This window comes from Cheilinus undulatus, linkage group 10, assembly GCF_018320785.1.
Source record: "Cheilinus undulatus linkage group 10, ASM1832078v1, whole genome shotgun sequence".
NCBI lineage: Eukaryota > Metazoa > Chordata > Actinopteri > Labriformes > Labridae > Cheilinus > Cheilinus undulatus.
In genome coordinates, this window is record NC_054874.1 from 5,815,482 (window position 1) to 5,826,866 (window position 11,385).

Genomic DNA, 11,385 nt, shown 5'->3' on the forward strand with positions numbered 1-11,385 from the left:
CTGTTCTCCTGCAGACGGACGACTCAACGGACGATTGTAGGGTGGAAGTGGAAGCACAGAGATGTGAAGATGATTGTTTTAAAAAAGTTGAATTCAGAGGGGGGGGAAAACAGAGCAGGGCAGTCATTTCCTCCAGAGAGCATCATAAGGATAACTTTACCCACATTTCTCCTTCTTGTTTGATTTTCTGCAGCATTTTTACAACTAAAGGAATCACCTGATCCTCAGGAAAGAGCACACCTTCACAGACAAACAGCATTTTCCTGTATCCTCAGATGCATTTTACAAAATAAAGTGCAGGAGGGCCAGTTGATCTATACACCCGTTGCAACCGTGCGCGTTGTGTTACATCATTTATATCCTGACGAGTGTTTGCACCACATCTACAGTGAACCCCAGCCACGGCTGCATGCATGCAGGCAGGCACCATGGTGAGCCAATTCCCCAATAACCAACAAACGTTATAGATTATAGGTTTCTATGTAGCTGCATGCTGGGAGGAAATCTCGCCAGGGGCTGAATCAATACATAAATAACCCACGTTTTTCCTTCTGTGATGTCTGAGAAAAACCGTAAGGTTTTCAGACTAAATGTTGCCCTTAAGCAGGCTAATCTATTACTGGAAACACAACGGGATCCAAAGGTTTAAATGTGTGCTGGTCTATAAGTGTTTATTAAGGTCAGAAGTGACACCACATCCGTGCAGGGTTGATGTGAATGATTTGCAGAAATTTGTTAAACTGAAATAGTCTATTTTGATGCCTACGTCATCAAAATACAAGAAGAAGTTAGCAGTTTTAGTCTGTGATACTCGATCAGACCGGAAGTTTGCATGGAAGCAAAACGCTAATAGTAATTATTAGAACAACTGAAATTAGTGATGTGCCGTTCGTGAACGACACGGTTCAAAGAACCGACTCTTTGACGTGAACGAAAAGATCCGGATCCCGTTTACGGGCCGTTTTAGCGATATCATTCTCATCTTTACTATGATTGTTTCTTTATTCATATTTCGTATGTGTCTGTGCATTATAGGGACAATCTTCTCTCCACACTACCACAGGCACACCACATCTTAAAGACCCATGTTAATGATGTTAAATTGTGTTATATCAGGTGTGTCATACAACCCAGCCAGTGAGCAGATTTCATAAGACCCACAACGTGTTGGGAAGACTGTGTACGTCTAAAATTAATTGCATATCTTCATTATTAAGCTAAAGCATAATTGAATTAAAGCATCAGCATGTGTATCAGTCATGTGTTGTGACATTGCAAAACTTGGCAGGTCAAGTTACACCAAACAGACACCCAAATGCAGAGCCGTTTGAGAGCCGAAAGAGTCGGCTCTTCTTGGTGAGCCGAGCCAAATGATCCGCATCACTAAAAAGAGCCTGAATTCCCATCACTACTTAAAATATGTAAACGTCATCTGTTACACCTGAAACACGATAATATTCATCCACTTTCAACTGTAGAGGACAAATAAAAAAACACCTCCACTATCACTGGTATGTTAGCTAACTTTAGAAGCAAGCATAGCTTAACTGTAGTTTTCAGTATCTGAATAGTAATAAGGTTGTGGTTCTCACTTAGGGGTCATGAAACACAGAGGGTGTCGCCAGACGTCTTCCAAAAAACAAATTATATTCTTAAAAGTTTTCAAATTATAAAATTTACCCATTTTATAAAAAGTACATGTATACAATTGGTTAAGTGTTCATAAACATGGTAATTTGGTGAGATTTATGCTAAAATCAGAGTTATGTTTTTAAAAAATCATCAAAATGAGTCTGGACACTATTCTTGAATTTGCACATTGCTTTAACCACCTTCAGGTACAGTGGGGGTCCTCAGTCTCTGGCACCTTTATTTTAGGGGTCGCGAGCTGAAAAGTCTGAGAACCCCTGACTTAAGGAGTTGAGACATGACTTGAAATACTTTAAAGAAGCTGTAGGCTTGAGCTTTAATGTTTCTTTCTTTGGTTTGTGGAGTTGGTGAGATTTTTATTTCACCAACTAGTCCCATCTATGATGGTTTTATTGTATTTTATATTCTTAATTTAGTACTATATTTTTTCTACACCAACCTATTCAAGCCCAACCCCTTAATATTTTATATTTTATATTGTTATTCTATTGTCAATAGCCTCTTAATATTTTTTATTCTTCCTCTATGGTACTTGTTTGAACTAAACTCCAATCTAAATCCCATGTATTTGAAAATGCACTTGGCAATCAAACCCAAATCTGATTCGGATTTACCCATGATTCACCTGGTCAACTCTTCAGTGTGGTAAATCAAATCTCTGATTAATTCTAACAGTGAGCAGCATATTTGAAACACCATTGTTTGAGACACATATTAAACCGTGCCTAGTTATCAAGAATAGAGCAACAGATATCAGCTGTTTAACAAAATATTACAAACAACATTGAGCTTTGATTAACATTAAGCTGGATGTCTGGTTTAATCAATGAAACAGTTACTAAATTGAGGATTTGTTCCTTTAAAACACTATTGTTGCTAAATCACTATTGTAAAGTGAGTTTTATTTTGTATGTCTTTATTTTTACCATATAAGGTAATACACACTAATTCATCTAATGGTAATTTTATATATTTTCAGCTTTTCCGGTTGACATTGAATTTAAGAGTACTAGATTATGTGGTGCACTCTGCCTTTAGTTACATGGCGGAAGGATACAGCTTCAAGGCGTGAATTATGGCATTGTTTGTTGACTTTATGTCATGCTATGCTAAGAGTCAGACATTCAGGTGTTAAAGCAGGAAGACTGACGTTGTTCTGCTTGCTCACAGCCTCCAACACAGCAACTGCCTGTCAAAGCTACAACTCCTTTACCATAGTGAGCCACGGGGAGGGACGTTTTCTATTACCTGTAATTCACCGGAAGTTCCAACCACAGCTACAGTGGACCCCCCCACAGGAATAAAGTGGGTACATTTCCTTCACTTTGAATTGTTATTATGATTGCCTTCATTGACAGGGTATGTATCTGAGCAGGTTAATGTTTAAGTGGACGCACTTTAGCCTCCATTATGTCGCCTCTCATCAGATAAACAAACACATCGCTTACATTCAGCGTCTGCTTTAACTCATGTTGACATCTTAGACCGCTCACAATGGCGAGAGCGATTCACGCCGGTCACGTGTCAGTTAAGAGAAAGCAGTTAAGATAAAAAAAAACCATGAAGGGCGATTATTGAGCTCAACATATTGACTGTAATCACCACCCTCCTCTCTGAAATCACGCGCCTCTCCTTCAGAGGGAAGTGTCACTCGGTCACAGCCACAGCCGGTCCACCACACACACACACACACATTTCCACACATTTCCACACTCTCCCTCCCATGCAGCACGCGCTCAGACGCCATCACTTCCTCGGGAGGGCAGGCCGATTTCAAAGTCACAAGGGTGACACCTAGCGTCCGCTTCTCTCTGTGATTCCAGTTTGTCCATTTTTTTTTCCTCTTCTCACCCCCAGACTGTCTCACCCCGGTACAGAAAACAACAACAATGCCGGAAGAATAACAATGAAACACGCCGGCAAATCAATTTCCTGTTTATATTGGGACTACAAGACTGCAGTTTGACCACAATTAATATGCTGCTCCGAGAGGTGAGTTAGTTCTGAGTAATATCCAATCATTGCTAATCAATAAGGAGTGATTGAACTGCGCGTGGAGAGAAGAAGAAGGTCATTGTTGTGAAATATGGACATGTAAATCAGGTATTTGTAATAAATAAAGCTATAAATAGAGTCTAGGTCTGTTAAGATCCGGACTGATCAATAGTAGGAGCTGCAGTTGGCCTAGTTTTGCCTTCTAGATGGACATAAAACTATCAAAATCATTTAGAATATATGCACAAAATCACTGTTGGTGCTACAGAAATGTGCATTTCATATCTCTTGCTTTTACTGAACATTATGAAGACACATTTTTATATTTTAATATAAAACCTCACCTTACTTGAACAATAATACTTTATTGAGTGAATGATTTTATTTGAACTAGATACATAGATGCCAAGCACCACATGAAAGCCCATCCCTAGTTTTATAAATAGGGGTCGAGGGCGTATTTAGAGGTCAAATGATTTTTTTTCTACCTTACCTAAGAATCAATAGTATGTATGCATGGCTTTCAAATATCTAAAGCAAAACGAGGTTTAAAATAAATGTTATGAATTATAACATGAAAGTATTGGTCCCTCAGGGTGGTCTCACTGGTGTTACCCTATTAAAAAGATGTCAATTATTTTGAAATTAAGGATGTTATTTCACTTTCTGTAGCTCTTTCTTTATGATCTATGTAGAAATGCCCAGGATAAGTCCACTGATCCTTCAGTGTTAAAAAAAAACAAAGTCAAATTTATCTCCTGATTTATTGTGAAAGTTTTCAATAGCACTGGTGTGGCCCACTCTTGTCAGGGAATTGTACAAAAATGGATTACAAAAAATTTTAAACCGCATAATTTGTGAGTATATACTGATTTTCAGCATGTTTGATCACATGCATCGGCGACATTGTAAAAAGATTTTTTCTGGAAAAATGTAGCTGATAAGGAAATTTCCAATATTCCTTATATTTCTAATGATTCATAGATGTTCTGTTAAGTAATTCAAGGTCCCAGGTCACACTGTACGGTCAGGAGTGGAGACTCTAGTCGTCTCTCCTCTTCTCCTGGGTCGATAGTCTAAACTCACATTCTTGAGTAGATAAGATGCTGTTTGTTCCTATAGTCAAGGATTGTTTCCTCACAGCCTGTGTGTTTGTGAACCTTAGACAGAAACAGTCTGGCTCCAGTGTGTCAGAGTCTGTGGATCATATTTTGAGTTATGATCAAGATCAAGGTTCACCAAAGGTATAAGAGTGTGAACTACTTTTGGCTTTGTTGGAAATCTGGCTTCAACCTCTCACTCTGTTGATGTCACTGTTTCTCCTCGGCCGAGACTAGTAAACAGCTCGACTTCAGTCATCTTCTCTCTCATGTCTTTCTCTCACCTCAGTTTTTGGAGTATTTATGAAATATTTCTTTATCAGCAGCCGGTGTTACCTTCCCCCTGTGTGTAGCCATTTTGACCAGTAACACCAGTGACCCCAGTGCATAGATCGAGGGTCATCAGCTACATTTTTACAAGGGTCAGGTTTTTCCATAACAGATTATTTTGGGCCTGGACTGTCAAATGAACTCAAGTAGAATAAATATTTAAATCTAATTAACGTTTTATTGTGTTAGCATTTTTATTTTCTTCCAAAACGAAATAATTTTTAGGCTTTAACAGCGAGATCAGTCACTATGGCCTACACAACAGCCACCTATAGGGGATTGAAATATTTGAATTACATATTTCTGGGTGTGGCAGTGGTATGGATGCCCTGATAAGTGAAAACACATGCAGGAAACAGGTTTGACTCTCATGCAGGAAGAGCCTGAAGTGGAAAGATGACATAAAACTGCAGATTTAATCAGAGCTGGACTGATTATGGACTAATTACATGTTTATTATGGATCTTATTTACTAATAATGGCTGACAGGTGTGTTTCTGTAAAATTGAATTAACATTAAGTCATTTTTGATAAAAAAAAAAAAGTATTTCAATGTAATAATAACTAGAAAAGCACATGGAGAGCTCAGACCTCCGCCAAGGCAGCTCAGTCCCCCCATGCTGTGATTTACTCCTAAAAAAAAATCCTTGATCACTCCCAAAATTGCAAACAATTACTTTTGTCTGTATTATTTTCATTGCCCTTATTTGAAATGTTTTGCACTCTTTTTCCCATTTTGTTGCCTTTTTTAATCCATTTTTACAGCTTTAAGCCCACTTTTGCCACTTCTTTTTGGGTCACTTTTACCCATGTTTGCCACTTTTATCCCATTTGTGCCCTTTTCACCAGTTTTATCCTGATTTTTGGCAATTTTTCCTTTTTTTGCTACTTATCATTCGTTTAAGCTGCCTTTTTATCATTAGATGCAATTTTCCCCTTATTTTTTGCCACTCTTTGCTACTTTTTACCCATCTTTTTGTCTGTTTAAGTCACTTTCCCTAATTTTTTGCCATTTCTTACTGCTTTTTGACCATTTTTGCCACTTTTCACCATTTAGATTGTGGCTCTTGCAAAGGTATTTTCCAACAGTTTGGCTCTTTGGTTGAGCAGGGTTGAGTAACAGCTCTAGTGGGTTTTTTCCTGTGTGACTGAATAAAAATGGTCAATTCTGACATATGAATAACTGTATTGATTGTATGTTGCTTCAAAGACAAGAATGGAGAATCAAATGTCTGTCTCTAAACTTTTTCATGATCATTTCTCAAATATTTCCTTTTTAAAGCAGATTAATAGTTGAAAAATTAACCGTTATCATTAAGTCGCTCTTTAAACAACAATTTTAATTGTGGGCATGTGATTTTCCTGTGACTTTTACTACATGTGCATAAGAGAATGAGATACAGTTATTTATAAAAACTAGGGCTGTCAAGATTAATTGTGTCAAGTGCGATTATTTAGAGTCCACAATTAGTGCACTTTTTTTTGTCACGATTAATCGCATGCTTTGATATCCCTTTCAACCCACTTTGGTTAAGGCACTGCTCATTAATGCCTCATCTCACTTTTAAAAAACACAGACAGCTCAGTGGACAAGTTAAAAGTCATCTGCTCTTTTTATGATCTCTTACATGTATCCATAGCAAGTTCCTTTTTCTATGGTTAAGTATAAAATGATAAGTGTTCGATCTACCTTTAAAAGCAGGTCTGAGCCCAAAAAGGAAGTAATTTACCCTTAGTTTAAGACAGGAACATCCAAAATGACAGGAAAACAGCTTCAAATGCAAATTAGTGGAATTTTTAAATGCAAGAAAAAGGGTGGGATTAATCATGATTAAGTAAAGAAATTCTGAGATTAATCACATTTATACATTTGAATCTCTTTAATACTGATAACTGCAGAAGGCAACACCACTAACAAAAATATGGTGTATGGTATCTTTTAATAAATGCTTAAGCAAAGATTTAAAAATCTCTACGCTTTTATTTATGCAAATGTATCAAGCGAATAAGTTATGTTAGGAACAGGTTAAAGTGTTAGATTTGGTTATTTTTTATTTTTTATTTTTTTACATTTTGCGGCCCTGAAAGTGAAATCAGAAAACAATGTGAAAAATTTAAAAAAGGTTAAAAAATCACATAAATGTAACCAATCAGAAACATCCAGATACACTTGTGGATGTATCTGATTGGTTACATTTATGTTGTTTTGTATCTTTTCACATTTTCAGATTTCATTCTACCTAATTTAAATGATGTTTGCATGTGTTTCTTGTTGACCCTGATGAAGGCTATTAGCCAGAACGTGTCGGTCTGTTCTCTAAATCAGGAGTTCTCAACCTTCTCAGGCCACGACCCCCAAAATAAAAGTGTCAGAGACAGGGACCCCACTGTACCTGAAGGTGGTTAAAAACCGAATTAAAATACGTTAAAAATAGCTAAAATGGGTTAATGATGGCAAAAATGGTGGGAATGATGGTGAAATTAGATTTTAAAAGTAGCAGAAATGGGATAGAAATACCAACAAATAGATAAAAGTGGCAAAAAATAACAAAAAAAATGTCAAAAATGGGTTAAAGTGGCAAAAATAGGCATGTTAAGTGGTAAAAGGGGATTAAAAAGTGGCTGAAATGGTGTTAAGGTGGCTAAAATAGGTAGAAATTTGGTGAAATAGGATGAAAATTGATATAAACTGGAAAAGAAGGACTAGCTGAGGCAGAAATAGACAGAAACTGGCAAAAATGGGCATATTAAATTGTAAAATGTGGCTTAAAAGTGATAAAAGGGGCAATAGAGTTGGCAGCAATGGGCAGAGAGTTATATGATTTGGTTTAGACGTGGCAAAAACAGGAAAAAAATGGGTTTTAAGTTGAAAAAATGGGTTAGAATTTGGCAAAATTGGTGTGAAGTGGCAACAGTGTAATTTAAAAATGTTCTTGGTTTTTTTAAGCCATCTGGAGACCCCCTCTCACTGTCTCTTGACCCCCAATTGGGTCCCCGGACCCCAACGTTGAGAACCCCTGCTCTACACTACAGGTGTGGCTGAAGATTCCTGTTTCCTTCCTTCATCCTCCATGCTCCTTGGAAGTTGGTGAGTTTGTGCCAGAATTATCTACTGCAGCCCTGAAAGTGCCCGTTTCTGTAGAATGACCCTTATCAGTGGTTAGAGTAAAGCGGGAGAATCACTCCCCACCACATGTGTGAAATAAATAAATGAAGGCTAAACTGCCTCCTTAAGAATCCCTGTTAAATGCCTCAGATAAGATACGATCAGAGTGAAAATATTTCCCCTCTCTCTTGCATAATGCACCGGCATCTTGACAAACAACAAAGTATCAACAAAAGCAACTTGTTTGCTCCTGCAGAACACTTCTCGAGACATGTCGCCGTCGCATAAGGGAAAGTGCCGGAAGAATCTTTAAGCTCATGAATTCTTAATGTCAGCAGAGTTAAACAACCGTAGGCGGTGGCAGGGGACTGTCTTTTTCTCCTCGGGGCGTTCTGATGGCTGTATGTACAACACAACGGATAGTATGTGTGGTATTTCCATCTCGTCTCTGGTAATGTTGACAGACGCTTGCATCGCCTGCTGAACAGGTGCAAGTTCTCCATGGTAATGATGTCAATTAAAGCTCTATAATTGGCCCTTTTTTGCCACTTGCTGTCTGTAAATGCTCGGGAGACTGGACTTTTTCTTGAGCGTGACTATGAATAGGGACTTCTGTGATAGTAACTTGCCACTTTTGTGCATTTGTGAGACTGTTTTTGTCAAATTTAGGCTTTCAAGGTGCTGGTATTAGCTTTACTCAAGCAGATGCGCAACATTTTAGGGTTACTTATCCTTGGGTCTGGAAGTTTTGATTTCTGTGGAGGGTTAAAAACATTGCAGGTGTGCTCAGTCCTTCACTTACATGCAACATTAGAAAAAGACACAGCAGTGCCTCAAGCAGCAGGGTCGGTCATAAACTACAGTGCAGTAATTTAGCCACGGTCTTTTTTCTCTGCATGAGCGGTGGCATATTTCATTTATGAGCTCCCATCTTCCCCAATATACTTCCTGCTGTTTGACGTTCCTTTGTGTCCTTTATTGATTTCACTCCCATGTAAAGATCCTTAAATTTCCATTGTGAGCGAGGGTTGGAGCATTGACCGTGCAGCATCATCGCTGGTTTTCTCTGCTGTTCAGTATGGGAGGAGTAAAGAGAGGAGCTGATTGTGAAGTGTGTGAATGTGTTTACTTGTCTGCTGATTCATTGAACTGTCACTCAGTCAAGGTCAGGACTGTCTGACCGACCATGCTTTATGTTCTGGCTTCAGTTCTGTCTTTTCACCATGGTGCAGAGCATTCTTACGGTTAAGGCCAGCACTGAAGAGGATGATAGCAAAAGACTGAGCACTTACTTTGAAAAATCAGTGCTTTATGAATCAGGCATTTGAGAGGAAAAGTTGATGGGTTTATTTGGGATTTGATGGTGCAATTTTAAAACCACAAAAATGCCAAAATAACAACAAAAAGCACTGTAATTTTCCCCAAGATTGAAGTTTTGAAGGCATTTTTTATCAGTCAAAATCAGACTGAACATCCTGGTACGATGCATGAACATGCTTCATCAAACAGAATGAGATTTACATCATTTACAATATTTATTTTCGGAAATATACATATCCCTTTCAAGGGCATGACCTCTGAACAGCATTATTTTAACATGACTGATTTGTGAAAATGAACCGCTTACTCCTTGAAGGTTTAAACACACGCAGTGTACATGCCACCACCAGGGGGCTCTCAATCACAACAATAGCAAAACATAATAAGTAGAGACCCAGTGCTAAGCTCCGCCCACCTACGTTGCTTCATTCTTATTTTGAATCAAGGAGTCTGTCTACTAAAAACTGCTCTTTACAAGGTTTACTATATTTCCTTAACATCATTTCTAGGCCTGTAGCTGACCAAAGAAAAAATGTGTAAATTGCACCCACACTCCGACTCATCGATCGGTCATTCAGGAAAGAGAGAGAGAGAATCTTCCCTTTATCTCAGAATCAGTTTAATCAATGATGGCACCCTTTTTGTCGTCTGAATGATCTTAGAATTTAACATAACAAGCTTTATGAAGCATTTTAAATTATTTTTATCCTCATAATTTTGTACTAAAATAACTGCTGCCTTAGAGACGATCAGCACCTGCCTTTAATCATATAATATCCATGATCACAGCAGGATAACTATTTATTTATAACTAGCTATTTATTTATTAGTCATTATTCAAAGCCGTTCCTGTCTGCAGTGACCTGAGGGACACGTCACAGCCTCTCTGTGTCTCTTTCTCTCTATTATGAGTCATTCAGGCTCTCTCCTCCAGTTTCTATATGTTTGCACACGCATTGTATGAGGACAGAACAGCCTGCCATCAGTTGTCACAGCCCATTCACAATGCATTGTGGGATACAGACAACATGGTGGCAGGCTAACCTGATATTTGCATATTAATCCTCTGAAGTCCAAGCACTCACCAGCTCGTTTTCACTATGTTTTTATTGATATCTTTGTCATTTTATGTTGTAGAAATGCGGTTCAGACACTTCAGTAAACAAGACAATCTCAGCTTTCACCCCCGCCCTCACTTGCCATCCACCATCATTCACAGCTGGAGTTACAGGGCCAAAAAGAGAGCAACGGGCTCATGTCATCACCTCTTACCGTGCATCATCGGATGAACCCTTTGTTTGTCAACTCTTCCCAAATAACTGACACATTGGAATCCCTCTCTATCATAGTATTTGTAGGAGATGTAAGGCAGAGACAGGAGCAAGAGGAGAGAACTATACCTGTTGAGCTCTGATGACGGTGAAGCATTTGAACGTTGCAGAAGCCTTGGAACAAATACTGAGAAGATTTTGGTGAAAATAGACTGACAGACAACATTTATGCTCAAAAAACGATATCATAAAATGTCACTTGAGACATGCTTTTTGCACTTACCTATTATCGTATTCATATATTCCACCACTTTTGTGAAACTTGGACTTCTATTTCAAGCACAAAAAAAATTCATCCACATGAGTGAAGGTGTGTTTTCTTAAGAGATTCAAAAATGTTTAAAGATCAGATTTCAAAATTCAGCATTTGGGCTAAAATTACTCCCTCAGTCCTCTAGGACAAAAATGTACCTCAGTATACATAAAGCTGAGTTTATCCTGAAAATTTGGATATAAAACACTTGGGTATTGTGTTATTTGCAAGTTCGTTAAAAAGTAAATTTCAAAATAATGGAAAAAAATCAAGGAAAACCTTAAAGGGTTAAGGAAGACA